The sequence below is a fragment of the Equus quagga genome, chromosome 19, assembly GCF_021613505.1.
Source record: "Equus quagga isolate Etosha38 chromosome 19, UCLA_HA_Equagga_1.0, whole genome shotgun sequence".
NCBI lineage: Eukaryota > Metazoa > Chordata > Mammalia > Perissodactyla > Equidae > Equus > Equus quagga.
In genome coordinates, this window is record NC_060285.1 from 18,746,085 (window position 1) to 18,764,885 (window position 18,801).

The window sequence follows — 18,801 nt, forward strand, 5'->3', positions numbered from 1 at the left end:
CTTCATTTTAGCTTACACTCTGAAAAGATGAGTGATTATATGTAGCAAATCCATTTTTTTTTTTTTTTGCCCCTGTCATTTTGAGGTCATGAAATAACTTAGAATCCTAAGTAAGATTTCATGTACAAATAGCATTAGGAAGACGAAATTGATTGCTGTCATTAGAATAAAGAATGGGCTGTGAAATATGGGGCCAACACAGAAGGGAGATGATACAGATATGGAAGGGGAGATAGGGCATTCGTAATAACTGTGTGTAATTGAAAATGTGAAACTACAAATCTAAGATATTAAAACTTATCTTTTTGACTATAAAGACCACAAGCACAACTTTGAACATTTCTGTCATGAAGCGTTTCCTGAGAAAGTGCGAGCAAGCATTTGTTATTACCAAGTAGTCAAACAGGACATTTGACTCTTGTAAAGATTTGCCTTAAAGGATGTGGAATGTGATTTTAACAGTGTCACAGCAGGTTCCAGTTTAGACTGTTCTCAGGTAAGATGTCAAGAAATCCCAAGCCTTTTCATTGGGCTCAAGCAAAACAGTGTGACTTTAGTCAATGTGATCCCCCAGATTTGGAGTATCTTCCCTCACTTCGTCTGTGCCCAGCCCTTCCTGCAAGAGAGCCCCTGAAAGCCAGCTGTGGGTTAGAATTTCCATATCAGATGTCATTCTGCATCTGCAAAGTTTTCCTGGCTATTCTACTTATTTTCTTCCAGTCTCCTCAAGAAGATTATACACCCTGGGGGGCAGAGAGCTTGCCTCCCTTTTTCTCCCTTAGATCAAAGTTGGTCTAGTAATTCTTGACAATGATGGAATGACTTTAAGGAGAAGAAATTAGATTAGAAAATATGAATAATGCATCTGTACAGTATTGTATATTTTACAAAGAGTTTCCACGTACATCATCAGCTCATTATTAATTATATTAAGATATTGAGCAACACATTAAATGCCTACTATGTACCATATTATTATTTGATTTATTACTATTGTTTTATTATTATTGTTTGTGTGGAAGGAATCAAGTTTTCCTGCCCAAAGTATGCACTCCTTCATTGTTTTATCTGGTGTCCTCTACATGAGAACTCCCATATCGTTTCCCATCCTGGGTAGTGACATACTCCGTTTGCCACTCGCAGGTGTGAAGAGGTTGGGGCATGAAGTAGGAACTGGGGTTGTCCTGGGGTCCCTCCCAGTCTCATCCCTAGAAATGGGGAGGTTCATAGAATAGCTTTATTTCTTCCATCCTCATCCTTCCAGTTCTCACTACAGGTCTCTGTTCTGTGAGCACTCTGTGGTTTGACATGAACCCACAGCGGCTGGGATGGCTCCAGGCTCTCCTTCACTATCTCTTCTCCTGTCTTAGCACCCACCATTTTAGCCCAGTGAGGCACAGAGCTACCAACATTCTTGCAGTTCTGGGAACCCATGCCAAGAGGAAGACAATTTATTTGGTTAATACAAAATGGCCGTGAGTCAAGGTTTCTAAGAGGACAAGAGTCTGAAAGCTATAGGTCACACGTTAAAAATCTTAGGTTTGAATCGGCAAATCTATAGAGACAGAAAATAGGTTAGTGGCTGCCAGGGGATGAGGGTAGAGGGGAAACCGAGAATGACTCCTAATGGGTGTGGAGTTTCTTTTTGGGATGCTGAGAATGTTCTCGAATTAGATGATGGTGATATTTGTACAACCTTGTGAATACACCGAAAACCACTGAATTGTACACTTTAAAATGGTGAATTTTTTGATATGCGAATTATCTCATTTAGGTTATAATGTTAAGTATTGCAGAGTAGATGATAAAGTTAATAAATTTTATTGCAGTTAAACAACTCCAATTATGCCCGATAAAAATACAATGATTAAATAAGTCATTTGAGATGAGCCGTGTGGAAAGATTCAGGGCAAATGCTTTGCCATTTGGAAACAGTGCTATTTCCCTGTAAGCTCCTGAACAGCATGTATAGGTAACAGAAAAGGGTATTCTTTTCAAGTTTCAAAGCATTAACTTAATAACCAACCACCTAGAGCAAGAGCAGTGTTTTTTCTCATTTTGAAAGGAGCCGCAGATTGCTTTGCAATGTTTTCATTTTCTATTCGTTCTTGAGAAGAAATCAAGACTCTAGCCTAATTATGTGGATGTATTATATTTGTATTCTTCCTTCACTGATTTTGCTTCCTAAACAGTAACAAGTGTTCTAGACACAGGGGATACAGCAGTGAACAAAAGAGACAAAAATCCATGCCTGCCCAGATCTCACCTTGCGCAGAAAGAAAACAAACATGATAAAGATGGAAACCATGTAGCCGGTGAGATGCCTTTAAATGCTGTGGAGCAAAATGGAACCTTGAAAGGGAAGAGGCCATCTGGTAAGAGAGAAGGTGGTATTGGGTAACTGCTGGAAGTAGATGGGGGAGCAAGTTATGCAAATATGAGTTGGAAGAGCATTCAACACAGAGGGAACAGCAAGCATGGAGGTCCTGAGGCTAAAGGAATGCAGGGAGGCCAGGCAACTGGGAGGAAGTCAGAGCTGTGCGGAGGGTGGTAGGGACGAGGTTGGAGATGTAATGGATGTGGGGAAGGAGTGAGTTTTGTCTGGTGTCACAGGTCACTGTAAGGACTTGGGCTTTTACTACTTTTGAGCAGAGCAATGACCTATATGACATATTTGACAAGCTCACTCTGGCCGCTTGGCTGAAGATAGACTGAAGGAGGGCAAAGATGGAAATAGGACACAAAATCAAATTCTACCATTCAAATTTGATGGTGAAGTATTTAAAGCAATAAGGCACTGATTCCTAATTCGTATTAATGGAGATGGAATTCTAATGGAATAGCTAATATTGAATGATCCTCTGTTAGGTTTCCTATTTCAATGGGTTTTCAGACCTCTTTCTTTGCTGAACCTGAATGTTGGGTTTGTTTATTTCATTTCGCTCACTCATTTGACTGTTTATGGTCAAGTACTGTGCCAGACACTAACTATCCGATAGTGAATAAGGTAAGCCTGGTAACTGACTACACGGAACTTACATCAATGAAAATCCACTAGATACGTATTTATTAAAACACAAGTATGTAAGGAACGGGGCTGGAGTCTATGTACAGTGATACCCCCAGACCTGGGAATCTTCTGCATATCCAGAAAAAACTAAACAACTGGACAAGTTATATTGTGCTCATACCAGTTCAAAGAGATCGTATTTCTACAGTACTATAAGCCAAAACGCCGCAGTAGAGGAGCGGATTACTCAGTGAGTCTCTGAGAACTATGGTAATTGTGTAGGATTTCTGATGTCGTGGTCATCAGAATTGATGGGAATCCTTCACATATGAATGCTTCAATTTTTTATTCTCTCTTAACGTGATGTTATATGGAGGACCAGTCTGGTGGTGGTGGCAGTGACCCCGTAAAGGGACGGCCAGGGCCGAGATGAAGACAGTGGACCCTCGTGGCGGAATCTCCCTGAGCCTTTGGGCAGGTTGGCCCAGGTTCAAATTGGACAACCCTAGGATCTGCGTAGCTGGAAGGGTCTTCTAAGGTTGCTGTCTCTCTACTCTCCCAATTTTACAGAGGACAAAGCTAAGGCCCAGAAAGCAAATGACTTATTTGGAGCCAATTGAGGTCAAAGTTGAGAGACTAGAATTTCCTATCTCTTAAGACAAACATATGCAGGAAAATTTTCCCTTCCTTCCTCCTTTCTTTTCTTCCTTCCTTCCTCCCTCCCTCCTTTCCTCCCTTTCTTCCTTCCTTACTCCTTTCACCAAATGTTAATTGAGTACCTTTATGTGCCAGGCACTATTCTAGGCAGCAGCCATACAACAGAGAAGAAAATGGACAAAAGAGCTTACCCTCGTGGAGTTTTCAGGCTATTGGAGAGAGGGAAGGACAAAGAGTTAACTAACTAAACAAAAGATGGAGAACGACTGATGATGGTAAGTTCTATGGAAAATAGAGCAGAGAAAGAGGGGAGAAGGAGGAAGAAGGTGCTCACTGGAGTGAGGAAGGCCAGTGCCTGGTGGGCCACTTTTGGTAAACAGCTGGGCACAGTAAGATACAGCAGGTTTCCCTGTTTCCCAAATGTGATGTTTGTGGGCACAGAGGGGTCCTGAGACGCTTGTAGAAAGAAGCAGTGTGTGTGTGGGGGAACTGTTAGGATTTTAACAGTGTAGCCTGGGAAAGCCTCACTAAAAAAAGACATTTGAATAAATACCTGAAGGAAGGAGCCAGGCGGGTATCTCAGGGAGAGCATTCCAGACAAGGGGAACGAGGGCAAGGTCTCCAAGGTAGGATGTGCCCCTCAACTATCGCCCCTCCTTTGTAGTTCTGTCACTGTTTTTGAGTGTGGTAATTTACTCACTCATCCAGCCATTCGTTGGTTACAGAATATTTTTGGTTGCCTGTTGTGTGCCAGGCACTGTTCTAGGTTCTGGGGATAGAGATAAATAAGGTCATGGCTCCTAGACAAGTGATGCATTGGTTGAGGAAGACTGATAACACATAAAAAGAAACATATCAAGTCATGATAAACGCCATGCAGAGTGATGTGATGAGGTGACAGGTGGTTATCTAGGTTGCATGGTCAGGAGCTAGGTTAGTTACTATGTTAGACTAACTAACTCTAGTGGCTATAACAAATAAATCCCCTATCAGTGGCTTCTCGAATGGAGGTTTATTTCTCACTCATGGAACAGTCCAGTATGGGGTTTCTAGTTGGGTAACACTTGGCTTTCCTCCATGTAGTGATTTGGGGACACAGGCTCTTTCCATCTTCAGACTCTGTCATCTTCTGAGGCCTCAGAGTCCTCTGCTTTTGGCTAGAGCAAGAGGAAAAAGAGTGGAAAAGTCACACCTGTTCCTTTAAAGTCTCAGCCTGGCTGTGAAACACATCACTTCCACTCCTGTTCTTTTAGCAAGAATTTGGCCATCCTGGGCCCACACGGCCACACTGGGAGTCAGGCAGGGATAGAAAGCCAACCCCACCATCTGGAAGGGGAGCGTGGACTTCTGCAGAGAAGGTAGCCATCCCTGCTACACTCTCCAGGGAGATCTCATGGACGAGCAGGAGCCAGCCATGGGGAGATCAGAAGAAAGAACATTCCAGGTAGTGGGAACAGCTAAGTCAATACAGGTTCTAAACTGGAAACAAAATTGAGTGTGTTAGGAAGGGAAAGAAGGCCAGGGTGTCGGACTTTGGCAGGCTGCAGGGGGAGTTGTACCGGATGAAATGGGGGTGAAGGCCGGGCCACTTCATATCTGGGCTCTGTAGGCAGAATATTAGGTTGGACCCTACCGAGTGCAATGGGAGGCCAGTGGAGAGTTTTAAGCAGGGGGAGTGACATGAATTGATTGACATTTTTAAAAGATCTCAATCAGTCTGACGTGTGGAAAATGGATGTAGGGGAGCAGGCATGGAGGCAGGAGCCCTTGTTCGGGGCTACTGAAATGGTCCAAGCAAAAGATGGTGGTGGCTTAGAGGAGGGCAAGAGCAGTGGAGGCGAGGGCTTCGGATGGATTGAGAATTTGCTGAGGAATTGAATGTGGGGTTGAGGGAAAGGGAGGAACTGAGGACCACTCCTAGTTTTGGGCTTTGGGAAACTAGATGGATGGTGAGGGCTATTCACTGAGAGGGGACAGCATGGGGGGGCAGCAGGATTGGAGGGGAGTCAAGCGTTCTCCTTTGGACGTGTGACATTTCAGTTACAAGATGTGGACAGGGAGTGATAACAATGGTGTAGGGTCTGCATCGGGCCTGCCTGCGTTCTAGAAGCAGCTGGGGAGCCCGACCACCTGCGGTCAAGCCCCACACCACTGCTTATTAGCTGTGCGACCTCGGGTGAGTTATTTTAACTCTCTGTGGCTCAGTTTTCCCATTTGCAAAATGTGGATAATAATAATAAAAAATTCTCCTTATAGGTAGTTGAGAGGATTAACAAGATAAAGTATGAAAAACTAAGACATTTAGCACAGTGCTTGGCACCTAGTGAGCACTGATAAATATTAGCTATTATTATTATTGTTATTAGCTGCCTGCTTGTGTTGACATGTTTGTGGGCGTCTGACTCTGTCTGCTCTGGGGAACTCCTCCCTCAATTGAATTTGGGGAATGTGTTCGTCTCCCGCAGGGCATGTACCCGTGTGCCCCCGGGTACCGAGGGAGTGTGTGGGGCCCAGGGTGAGTTTTGATGGATGTGTGTTATCTCTGTATGAGGGGACAGATATTTGAGCTCCTTTCTGTGTGTGTGGTGGGTGTCCGTGAGTAAACATGGTGAACATGTGGGCACGAGTGCTCTGTGGTCGCGTTTCTCAGCGTGTGTAAAGTGGGCAAAATCAGAATCAGTAGCGGCAGGTGTGACTGTCTCTATAAGAAGGCGACAGTGCTACTCAGGGACATCCCAAAGGTGTCAGCTGGCCAGGCTGATGCTATAACTCAGTCATACATGCCCAATTGTGATTTTATTCCCAAAGTGAATTGTTATTTTAAAAAGTGTGTTTTTAGATGCTGGAAGCTCCTAATAGAAACAGCTGCCATCTTTCAAATAAGCAGATCTTTAGGCTGACAACAACAGTGAATAATCTCGGGAACAGCCTGGGCATCCTTGACAGCCAGGCGGCCCCTGCCATCCCTGAAGGCATAGCCCTCCTCGTTGACGGAGGAGGCCGAGGGAAAGGGCTGGGGTTCTGACTTGGCCGCCTGCATTCTCACTTCTGGCTCTGCTATTTACTAGCCGTGTACTCTTGGGCAGTTTACTAAAGCAATCTGTGCCTCAATTTCTCATCTGTAAAATGGGGATGGGATTAATAGTACCTATCTCACAAGGCTGTGTGAGTATTAAGAGATAATACATGTAAAGAACTTAAAGTGTACCTGGCACACAGTTGTCATTAGTATTATTATTGCTGTTATTTGTTATTTATTATTCCTCACGGAGCTAGAGAAAGAGGCAGGGAGTGGGGGACTGCTGAGGGAGACAAGAGACTCCTATTCTTTAGCTCGACTAAGGAGAGGAGGATGGCGAAGCGAGAGAGTTTGCAGCTGTGGCCGCTGCAGCTGGGAGGAAGCGGGGGCGAGACAGTCCGCTGGCCCCACGGTCATTTAGCACTAAGCTGGGTTGCACCTGGTTGAGGTGGATGTGGGCAGAGGAGAAGGCGCTGCTGCTGAGAACACAGCCAGGCCCCAGAGGTCAAGCGCTTGGAGCAGACTCAGCTTCTTTGCAGAGAGCATTTTCCTGTCGCCCACCTCAGCTGTCTGCAGCTGCAGCTCCTGAGCGGCCGTGAGCCAGGGGCCCTCCCTAGCAGGGACACCAAAACACCTCTGCTGCCTGTGCCAGCTCTCCTGGCCCCCGTGTCCCTCACCTGCCTTGCAGGCAGCTGATGTCCCTTCTGTGACCTGCTTTGTAGAAGGTCAGAGAAGAGTCGCTGACTTTCTTACTGACGTGCTTCCTCACCCTGTTACCCCTGTACGCTGGTGGCAGCTCTGAATAACAGTGAGTTCCATTTATTGAGCTGGCTTTCTGAGTGCCAGGCACGGTGCTAAGGGCTTTATCAGCACCTCATTTAACGCTCTCAACATCCAGCATCATCGTCCCAGATAAGGAGACTGAGGCTCAGAATGGCCGGTCACGCAGCTTCCTGTGGGTAGAGCACGGAGTTCAAACGCCGGTCTTCGTTGAGTTCAAAGGCCCTGGTCCCCGTGACTGCACCGTCTTGCCTCCTTGAGCCAACAGAGGGACATCGCTCTTTGGGGTGATTTGCATCTGGTGCTCTCCCAGCATCGGTTATCAGGAGAGTCTGCACTCAAGTCAGTGGTGTGGAATGGGCGGAAAGACTAGTAGGGATCCTCCACAGGGTTTCCCAGGCCTGCACCCCGGGCCCTGCTGACTCCTCCAACCTCATCTCTCACCCTTTGTTCCACGAGGTTGATCTCCTTGGAGCAGCCAGTCACTTCTGTCCCTCCGTGTCCGTCCACTCAGTTCCCTTTTCCTGGAATGCCCCTCCCTTTTCTGAGATCAGTGACATCCTCCTCCCTCTTAAGGCCTATTTAAATGTCACCTTCTGTAGAGGAGGGGCTAATGGGTATTTCTCTCCCTCACCCTCAACTTTGACCAGGTGGCAAGGATAGCCCTAGTCACGTCATAGTCTAGTTTACATGGCTGACTCCCTGCCAATACTGTGAGTTTGCCTGCCTGGTCCAGGTGACATACACACGGCCCTGCCACTTTCCATTACATAGTCTCCCTCTGCAGTCCTGCGAGTGCAGGGAACCATGTGTAATTCACTGGCCGTTGTCATACCCAGTGCCTGGCACAGAGCCTGACACATAGAAGGTTCTCAATAAATTCAAGTTGAATGATGAGAGACAATACTGCCAAACAAGTGAAAAAGTTAATCACTAAGTCATTTTGTTACAAAGTATCATAGAATTATATCAATTAATTTTTTTCTCTGCCCATAAGTTTTCCTATCCCAATAGGGTGTTTAAACACTTGAGATGTGATCATTTAAATTGGGCAAATGGGCCACCGTCCTTTAGGAGTGACAGTTTGGTCTTGCCAGAGTAAAGAGAACTGTTTAGGATCATTTTCCAAGACTAGCAATGCTCACTTTATCTTCAACATCACGTTGAGGAAAAATAATTCTAATCACCCAAAATGTGATTTTAAAAAAATTGAACATCTGCTTTCCTTTGTATACAAAGAGATAAATCCATAAGCATCATCTTTGAGTATTTTTTTGCCTAGGATTGTTTTTTAATGATTATTATTAGTGATATTGTGCTTTATGATTGTCAAGCTGTGTGTATCTTTGGAGGTTCATTCGCCTCCATTTTGTCATTTAACCTCGATACCAGCTTTGTGAAAGAGGTGAACAACCCATGCCTCCCATATGTGACTCCTAATGAACCATATATGCCAAGAAATAGTGACCCACACAGCTTGAAAACTCAAAAATAATATTCTTTAGGAGCTGGCCCTGTGGCCGAGTGGTTAAGTTCATGTGCTCTGGTTCAGTGGCCCAGGGTTTTGCCGGTTCGGATCCTGGGCACAGACCTAGCACTGCGCATCAGGCCATGCTGAGGAGCGTCCCACAGAGCAGGACTAGAAGGACCTACAAGTAGAAAGTACAACTACGTACTGGAGGGCTTTGGGGAGAAGAAGAAGAAAAACAAAAAGGTTGGCAACAGATGTTAGCTTAGGGCCAATCTTAAAAGAAAAAGTAGTATTCTTGAAATGATTAGTCGTTGTTTGAAGAAAAACTGTTAGAAAAATAAGTATATTTTAAAAGCTCCTGATGATCTCTGTGCTCAGGTCCCGTCATCTCTCTAGTCCTCAGATTCCTCATGTGCCAGTAACGGGTTTGGACTAGACTTGATGATCTCCAAGAACACTTGATGCTCTGAAATTCTGTCATTTAAGGTCTGAAATCTCAAAATTACCCATATTTTAAAGATTTTTTTTTAAATAACCTTCCACAGATAGAGCATTAAGATTAATTTCTCTCTTCCCATTCTTTTTTTTAAGGATTGGCACCTGGGCTAACAACTGTTGCCAATCTTTTTTTTTTTTTTTTTTCTGCTTTATCTCCCTAAGCCCCCCTGTACACAGTTGTATATCTTAGTTGCAGGTCCTTCTAGTTGTGGGATGTGGGACGCTGCCTCAACGTGGCCTGATGAGCGGTACCATGTCCGCGCCCAGGATCCGAACCCTGGGCCGCAGCAGCAGAGCGTGCGAACTTAACCACTTGGCCACGGAGCTGGCCCCCTCTCTTCCCATTCTTGAAAATACTTTTCACTGTGTGACACAAGCTCAAATGTTATCTTTTTTGCTACCGTCTCCTCCTTTATGTCCCATATTCATATATAACTTTTAAGTCCTTGATTTTATGGTCATTTTCTGATATAACAATATCTTTAAAAATCAATACACTTAGTTATAAAATAAATAAGTCCTGGGGATGTAATGTACAGCATGGTGACTACAGTTAAGAATACTGGATCCTATATTTGAAAGTTGCTAAGAGAGTAGATCTGAAAAGTTCTTATCACAAGAAAAAGAAATTTTGTGCTATGTATGATAATGGATGGTAGCTAGACTTATTGTGATCATTTTGCAGTGTACACAAATATCCAATCATTATGTTGTACACTTGAAAGTAATATAATGTGAGATGTCAATTATACCTCAATAAAAAAATCGATACAACCCCCTACTGTCATATAAAAGATGTAGAGAAAGTAATTTATTATAAAATAATAAGTATTTCCACATGGATATGCTCAGACATGATTCCCATGGAAGACACCATGGAGTGGGAGGTGCCTACCTCTATATGGAAAACGACCACGAAAGGAATAGCTATACAGGTAGACTGAAACGGGTGTGTTGTATTCAAGGCTCAAACATCATGAGCAGTATTGCTATCAGGGTCATGATTTTCTGAAATTTCTGAACAAATCTTGTTATCATTTCAGACAAAGCAACATCTAATCTTCTATCAGTTTATATGGCAGTTGCATCCTAGAAAATTCAATGTGTCTCAAACCCGCACAAAAAACACTTTGTGTTTACACGTAGAATGCAGTTGGTTTCTAGGCTGGGTAATTATAAAGGTTCCCCCCTTATGTGACCATCTGACAGAAGATGTGGAAGTCAGGCAGAGCCCGGGCCAGGGCTTCATTGTGTGTGACTGTCCCGTGTTGTGGGATGTCCAGAATCCCCGGAACACCTGCTGAGCTCCACCGCTCTAAGCAACTGCCTGTTTCTCGAATGTTCATGTGCTTTCCCACTTCTGGGCCCTTCCCTGTGCCTCGTCTGGCTTGATATGCCCTTGCCCTCAACTCCACCTGTGCCTTCTCCACGGCTCATCTCAAATGTCTTCTGCACGGAGCTTTTCTTCCTTGTGATGGTTCTGCATCAAACTCCCGTAGCCTTCAGACTCTTTTTTGCCGTGAAATGTGGTTATTTGTGTACAGAACCCATTTCCACTCCCCTTAATCCTTGACTTTATAATATGGATCATTTTATCTCCTCTAACTTCCAGGCATCTAGCACAGAACCTTGCATGTAATAGGCAACCGATAAATATTTGTTAAACATAATTATTCTCAGTGACTCTAACAGAATCGTAATGCATCTGAGAGACTTAATCCAATACAGCTTCTTTGCATAAGTTGATATTCAAGATTCTAATATGCCTTAATTTCTCTGGAATATATTGCTTTTGAAAAACAAAAGCAAGACAGAAGTTGTGTGTGGTAAAATGCTCTTAGAATATTAGGCAGTTGATTACAATTTTGGGTTGCCACTACTAAGTCTTTTAATCACAATTTCAAAGTTAGTCCTTTCAAATTACTTCCTTTACCCTTTTCTGGTTCGTAACTTAATTCTCCCTGGTAATTTCTAGAATCCAAGGTCTGGGGTCCAATACTGTGGGTAGAGTAATTTAAGATTGGTTATGTTAGGTTTAATATTGGCTAGGACCAAAGAGACTAGGCAGTGGGTGGGAGATGCTGTGTCTGTGTGCACTGCTGGACCACTCAGGGTGGTGGCCGTGACCCCTAAACAGGCACCTGATGTTAAGGGGCCGCTGAAATTCACAGAGCATGTAGCCTAACTTCTCTTTCTTCCCATCCAACTCTTTGTAACATGATCTATTTTTGCATTTTGGAAATTGAGAGTAATGCTTTGAATCTTACAAAATATTTTTTAAATAAAATCCTGAAAACGTATAGGAGACATCTGGTGGTAAATTTCATTATCCCTTTTGGGTTGAACATTTTGAGGCTGCTAATCACACATATACATATATATATCAGCTGTACAGCTGTGAGTAGCACTCACTGTTCCCAACCCTTTCTGCCTCCTCATCCCATTAGCATATTATAGCAATGATGGAAACATTGTCACCTAATTTGAGCAAATTTCTATGCTGTCGGTATTCAGCTTGAAACTGATATTCTTATGAAGACTCAAATGTCCTGGTCTTTTCACTTCTTGTAGAAGTGTTCATTGCTTCTATCAGTTTAAAGCCATATATCCTTGTACTAGATGGAATCGAAGTCGTGATTGGCATTCATGAGATTTCAGAATAGAAGTGAATCTCTTTTAAAATAATATCTATTTTATAAAAAGAAAACTGCATAATTTAGAATTACGTAACACCTTTCCATTGCATCGCATATCTATAGTTATCGCCAGCATTGCTTATAATTGCTGCGATATATTTTATTGAACGAATGCTTATGTAGCACTTACAATGGCCAGGCACCATTCTAGGAATTCTAGAAATATTAAGGCATTTAATTCTCACAATAACCTTATGGAAGAGAGACTGTGATCATCATTCCTGTTTACACAGAAGGGACTGAGTGTGGAGGTGTTAGATGGCTTGTCGAAGGTCCTAAGGTAGTGGTGGACTCGGAATTCAGACATGGGCAGTCTTGTTCTAGACACTGTGGCCTTTACCCATGCGTGGTCCTGCTCTGTGTTGTATGCTTTGATCCGCCTCATCCACACTGATTTTGCACAAATCAAATCCCATTGTCTGGTTGCTATCTTTAGTTTTTCTCCTGTTCGAAGTGATATTGGATCAATGGAATCTCTAATATTTCTTAGTATCAGTCATTATTTTGTGAAGCATTTGCTCTAAAACTTAAAAATATATCTAATCAGCAATTGATGTAAGTAATCTATGTTTCTCATAGAAAATATGATGAAGAAGAGAAGATAGAAAAGTAACTATACCACAGTCTCACCAGTGTTAAACATTTCGGTGCGTGGCCTTCTTTTCCCTGTGGATGTCTATATACACAGAGATGTTGGTGCAGATGAAGTTACACATCATATTGTTTTGTAAGCTGCTTTTTAATTTAATCCATGGCAACCACCATGCATTCAACAAATAATTGTTGAGCACTTACTATGGGAAAAGCACTGTGAGCAGAGACAGATTTGGTCCCTGCAAAGAAATAAAGCTTTCATTCTAGTAGGGAATGGCAGATATTAATGATATCACCACACGAATAAGTATAAAATTGGAACTGTGACAAGTGCTGTCAAGGATCAGTATGTTGTGTCATGAGAGCCTCTAATGGAGGGACTTGACCTTTGGAGAAGGCCTCCTGGAAGACGGGTTGCAGCAGAGCTCTGCAGGAGCAGGGATGTCCAGGCAGTTACCGAGGCTGTCTGGTGCAGTGGTTAGGAGCCTGCCTCTGGAGCTGGCCTCTGGGTGTGAGTGCCAGCTCTGCTGCTGACCATCAGAATGAATTAGAAAAGACCTTTAGCCCCGCTGTGCTTCAATTTCCTCCTCTGCCTTTCTAGAGTGTTCTTGGGAGGACAGAATGAGTTAGTGGGTTAAAATTATACCCGGGATTTAATTTATAGAGAGATGACTAAGTGATGGCATGGGGAAGCCAAGGCCATTGAAAGAAGGATTCATTACTTATATTTCCTGAGAGGAGACACAGCATGCCACACAGGGCCCCAGGGGAAGTATCAGGATGGTCAGGAGGCAGAAGACAGGAGCCAGGGGAAAGTGGAGGCCAGATCCTTCCCTGGGGTTTCCAGGGAGAAGGCGGGGCAGGGCTGAGGAAGCAGCTTAGGATCGGCTAGGTTGAATAATTCTGGCAGGCTCTGGGGATATAGGGGGATAGACAACTATCCCCAGTGGTCTGGTCCCTGGCCCTGGGATGATTTGGGGCAGGGGAAATACTGGCTTGGTGAGAGTTAGGTGAGGAAGTGGGTGGGGGCATGGTCTGGGATTGGCAGGTCTGTGTGTAAAAGGCACATTCCAGGTAAGCTGTCCACCACCCCAGGAATTAGCTGGCCTAGGGAGGTGCAGTCTCTCCACAGATCTGTAAGGCCCCTGAGAGATGTCAAAACATCGGAAGATGGGGTGGACCCAGTAGTGTAGTGGTTGGGTTCGCCCGCTCCACTTCGGTGGCCTGGGGTTTACGAGTTCGGATGCCAGGTGTGGACCTACACACAGCTCATCAAGCCATGCTGTGTCAGTGTCCCACATACAAAATAGAGGAAGATGGCCACAGATGTTAGCTCAGAGACAATCTTTCTCAAGCAAAAAAACAAAACACAAACCCCCCCAAAATTGTAAGATACAGATAATAAAAAACTATAACTAATACAGTGAGTACCTGAAGACATACTCAACACAGTGTCTGGCTCAGAGTAAGCAGTCAGTATGTGATAGTTGCTATTATTAGGCAAAGAGGGGTGGGAAAGTCTTTTAAAGGAATCTAGAAAGATCTTCTTAGATGTTTCTTTTATTCAAAAATAAAAGTGTTTCTCTTGTGACAGTATTGTTGCACAAAGCGACAGTTCATCATAAATCACTGTTTCCCTTTGCAGTCGAATGGTTCACTTTGCACTCTCTCAGGTTTCCTTCAGCCATCGCTGTAGGTCGTTCTTTAGAAGTCTGCAATTTTGTTAAATTACTTGCTTGTAGGAACCTCTTTTCAGAGTCCACATTTGTACTATCAAGTTCATAGCAGATCAGTGAGTCAGCCAAGTACGGTTCTATGAAGTGTGAATTGGTATTTTCTTATCACCATATTGCTTACCGTCCACGTTTCTATTAATAACCATAACCCCAACCCTTACCCTATACATACTCCCTACTCCCCCTACTCTAAGTTTAAAAACCATCAGCAAAGTGGTTTTAAAGTCTTTAAAGTTTTCACATGTCTTTGACTCTCTTCCTCAGGCAGAAGATTTTTCTTGGCTGCCATGCTCGCTGTCTCCTCATTGCAAATTTGTCACGAGCCCCGTCTCCTCCAGCCTGTCCTACATGTTGCTGTGGGCCCACCAGGTGTGAGGACAGTGGAACTCATTGGCACAGGAGATGAAGAAGCAAAACTAAACATCTTTAGACATCATCTCTCCATTCCCAACAAAGACCCCTTCCCACAGAGCAAACGTTGAGGCAAAAAATGAACCTGAATCCTTTATAGCTCACAATGCCAGCAAATGAAGTGAAAGAACGCAGACGCTACCGAAATGAGCTTCATGTCTGAAGGAGGACTTGGACGTGATCTCGTTTGAGGAGCTCTGAGAATTAATTCTGAAATGCTGGATTGAAGACTACAGTTGGACTTTTAAACAAAAAAGGCAAATTCAGACACTGCAACTTCAGAAGAAGGTAGGCCTTGGCTGGTATTGACAACTTGGTGGGAATCCTGGGGAGAAAGATGTATGGTGGACCCCCACCCAGGCGAGGAGGGTCCAGGGATAGGATTGTCAGAGAACATATAGGATACCCAGTTAAATCTGAATTTCAGATAAGCAACAAAGGATCTTTCAGTATAAGTATATCCCAAATATTGCATGGGACATACTTATACTAATGTGTTGTTTATCTGAAATTCAGATTTAACTAGATTCTCTGTATTTTTATTTGCTAAATCTGTTAACTCTGTCTAGGGATCTGTCTGTGGCTGACTGCAAGGAGACCTGTATTAGGCATAAATTTCAGTCACATTTTTCAGGGGCCTAAGAAATGGACCTTTATTATTCTATAATTCAATTTCATCTCTCTTTTGAGCCTACAGTCGAACTGACGGCAGAAACCAGGTTAATTCAGGTTAACTCCATCAGTTCAGTTTATTTTCAGTCAATTCAGGATTTTTTTCAGTCGAGTGAGGATTTGTGTCCTGCCTGTGTTGCCATTGGGTTGAGCTTAGATCTGAGGGCCTTGATGCTGGGTGTCCTTGGTTGTCGTCTGTCCCTTCTGTCTTCCACTGAGGTGGTCACAGCTCCAGATGGTCCACAGACACTGACGTCCTCCATTGTTGGCATCCTCTGGGATGCCTGTGTTCCCCTCTGTTTTTGGACCCTTCAGTCTGTGCTGCCATCTGCTGCCACATTCCCTCATCCCAAGGTGAGGAGGCCCCCTTGCTCAGCAAACTTCTGCATCTTTGGGAGCCTGCAGGCGTGTAGGTATTCCACACTCCTGACAGAAAATGTCAGCTGTTCCCTGCAGCACTTGGAGGCCTGGGCCCTATAGGTTTCCCCTGTGGTCCATCCCCACGGCGATTTCTCCTCTCTGGTTCTTCCTGGTGACATTGGGAGATCTGCAGAGCTGCTGCCGTCCTGGCCTCCGATGGGAAGCCGAGCTCAGGTCCTCCCTACTGTTGGGCCCCAGGTGCATCTGCTGAGTCGATGTCTCCCTGCCCACAGCTGGCTTGGGTCCGGGGTGGGTGGGGCACGGGCCCCTCACAGAACCCACTGGAGCAACTCACGGCAGGGCTCTCTTCCCTCACCCTCCCCTACGCCTTTCTCAGGTCAGCAGAATCTCTCTCCTTCCTGGGCAGGATAAAACGACCTCTTCAGCTCATCCTGTAATCGTCTGGGTCTGTTGTTTGTGGTAAAAAATTTATTCCACGAGTTGGTCAGGAACTTGTCTTTCGAGATTCAACAATCAGGCTTTTGAGTCAAAGCTTGTTCTCGCCAGCTACTGTCTCTGCTGTGAACTTCAAAAGCCTCTTTTGAAAAAGGTGAGTTTTCCTCTCTTCATTTCTGCTACATAACAACCTTCTCTTAAGGGCACGAATTTAGAATGGAGCAGGGAGGGGGAGGTGGGGGTGGGGAGAGAGAAGCAGAAAATACTTGGAATGAAAGACACATTGCTGTGTCTTCCCCCACTTTTGCTCTAGAGTTTGCATTTCTGCAAAGAAAATTGATTTCAAATTTAGTATGCCCTCCCCACCCACAAGCGGGTGGAAACAAGGTCTGTGTGTACCCCAAGGAGAGTCACTCAGGCAAGGTGGCCCACGGCGGTGCCATGGCTGTCCCTATATCTCCGGGATGTGCAGGAAAGCCCAGGCCCCCCTCATTTTCCCAGGTGACCTTCCTCCTCCCAGCACTGCCCACTGACCCCACTCAGGCCCCGGGGCTCAGCCACAAGTACAGGAAGAGCTTGGCCAAACTGGGGTCATCCTCAGAGGAAGCTTGTACAGCTGGGGCTGAATTGCTGCCTCTGCTTAAAGATTCCAGGTATTTTGGGCTCGTTCCCCAATCCTAGCAGAGGAAATACATTTAGAATGATAGACCTTTGTAGTCATTTCTCTCAGTTGTCTTAAGGATCTTAGTGTTGGTTGATCGTAAAGCCAGTGGGTCTGGTGGAAACATCGAAGAGTCAGGTGAGGAAGGAATAGCCGGCTCCAGTGGTGTCTGGGAATGTGTGTCAGGACAGCATTCAGACAGAAAACCCACTCACACCCATAGATGCAAATCTGATGATGGGAAATCTTAACAAAGACGGCTCAGCAGAAATGCTAAGCGTAATGATCGGAAAGTTTGCCAGTTTGTCACCATAGCTAACATGGATGTATTAGTTGGGACAATACAGATGCTAACTTAATGGCTAAGAGGATGGGCTCTGAAGCCAGGCTGTCTGCGTTCAAATCCCAGTCCTTCACTTATTTCTGTGTGACCTGGGGTAAGTTACTTAACTTGTCTGTGCTTCATTTTTCTCATTTGTAAGACAGAGGCAGTTACAGTGTCTACCGTAGGATGATTGAAAGAAACAAGCTTATTAGTCATATAAAGCATTTAGAATGATGCCTGGCGCATGTGAGCCTTCTTTTTGTCATCATCGTCATTATGTTGTCTGCATAGGGCTGGGAGGCCGACATTCTGTGCTTATTGAGCATCTCTCATTGTGGGTTGGCCGATGGGATACTCCAGACTTTGCACATGCTGGCCTATAGGAATCATTGCAAAGTGATCACGTTGCACTGGGCTGCCTTCTGCAATGCCACCAAAGAGTGGGTGTAGGAGAAGGCCAATGGCCTCCTGCACTTCCAGCACCAGCCCCTGAGAAATGCTGTGGAGCACAAGCTTCTTGGTCAGGCTTGAATCTGTGCAAATGCCTGCTGGCTAAGGGAAGGGAAGGTTGCACACAAGCGAAAGCTTGTAGCTGGCATTTCTCAAGTAGAAATGAATCTATAAACATGCATAAAAATGGTTATATAAATTAATGCTTGTACTTGGCTGTGAGTAACAGAAACCTGACTTCAATGGCTTAACACTCAGGGTTTATTCTCTTATATGAAAGACTTCTGGAGGTAGTTGGTCCAGGGCTGCTCTCTTGGCTCCACAAAGTTCTCTGGGACCCAGCTCCTTCTATGTCCCTGATCCACTACACTGGCTTGCATTTGTAAGGTAAGCTCAAGCTTATGACTGCTGGCAAGAGCATGGCTGCTGGAGCTCCAGCCATCATATTTCAGGCAACAGGAAGGAAGAAGAAAGGAAGAAGGGCTTGCATTTCCTTTGAAGGAGCTTTCCCCGAAGTTTTCCACCAACATTTCCACCTATGTCTCTTTGACCTAGAACTTCATCATTTGGCCAAGGGAAGTTGGGGAGTAGTTTCAACTGGTTGTGTTCCTACTTTAAACCAAGGTGGGGTCTGTCATTAAGAAAGGTGAGGGAAATGGATATTGGATAGGAATTAGCAGTCTCTGCCCTAATTCTGAAATGAAATTCTCATCCCATTCTGAAAAAAAACTGCAGGTCTGAATCCAAGAAACTGTGGCAATCACAGACCCCTGATACCTAGCAGAGGACCTTAGCCATGTCATTGACCACTCTGCACCCAGATCCCTCATTCGTAAAACAGTAAGTTACTTGTTGTTACTTGTGAGCATTCAATGAGTTCATTCATCTAATTACAAGACTTAGACTGGGCCTGGCCCATAGTATATTCTCAAGAAACATTAGCCATTATGAACCCCTTTGCTTTCCTCACCCGTCTCCTGTGTGGCCTCCTGCCCACCACCTTTC

The 18,801-nt window shown here is 44.6% G+C and overlaps 1 long non-coding RNA gene across 1 annotated transcript; it reads left to right on the top strand.

The window, feature by feature from the left end:
* The first annotated feature begins 1,710 nt into the window (after nt 1-1,710).
* LOC124230227 (uncharacterized) lies at nt 1,711-18,599 on the top strand. The gene is made up of 5 exons (XR_006886114.1): nt 1,711-2,375; nt 3,803-3,942; nt 14,726-15,160; nt 16,302-16,514; nt 18,532-18,599. It is a non-coding gene; the product is annotated as an uncharacterized LOC124230227 (long non-coding RNA).
* Nucleotides 18,600-18,801: the final 202 nt, after the last annotated feature.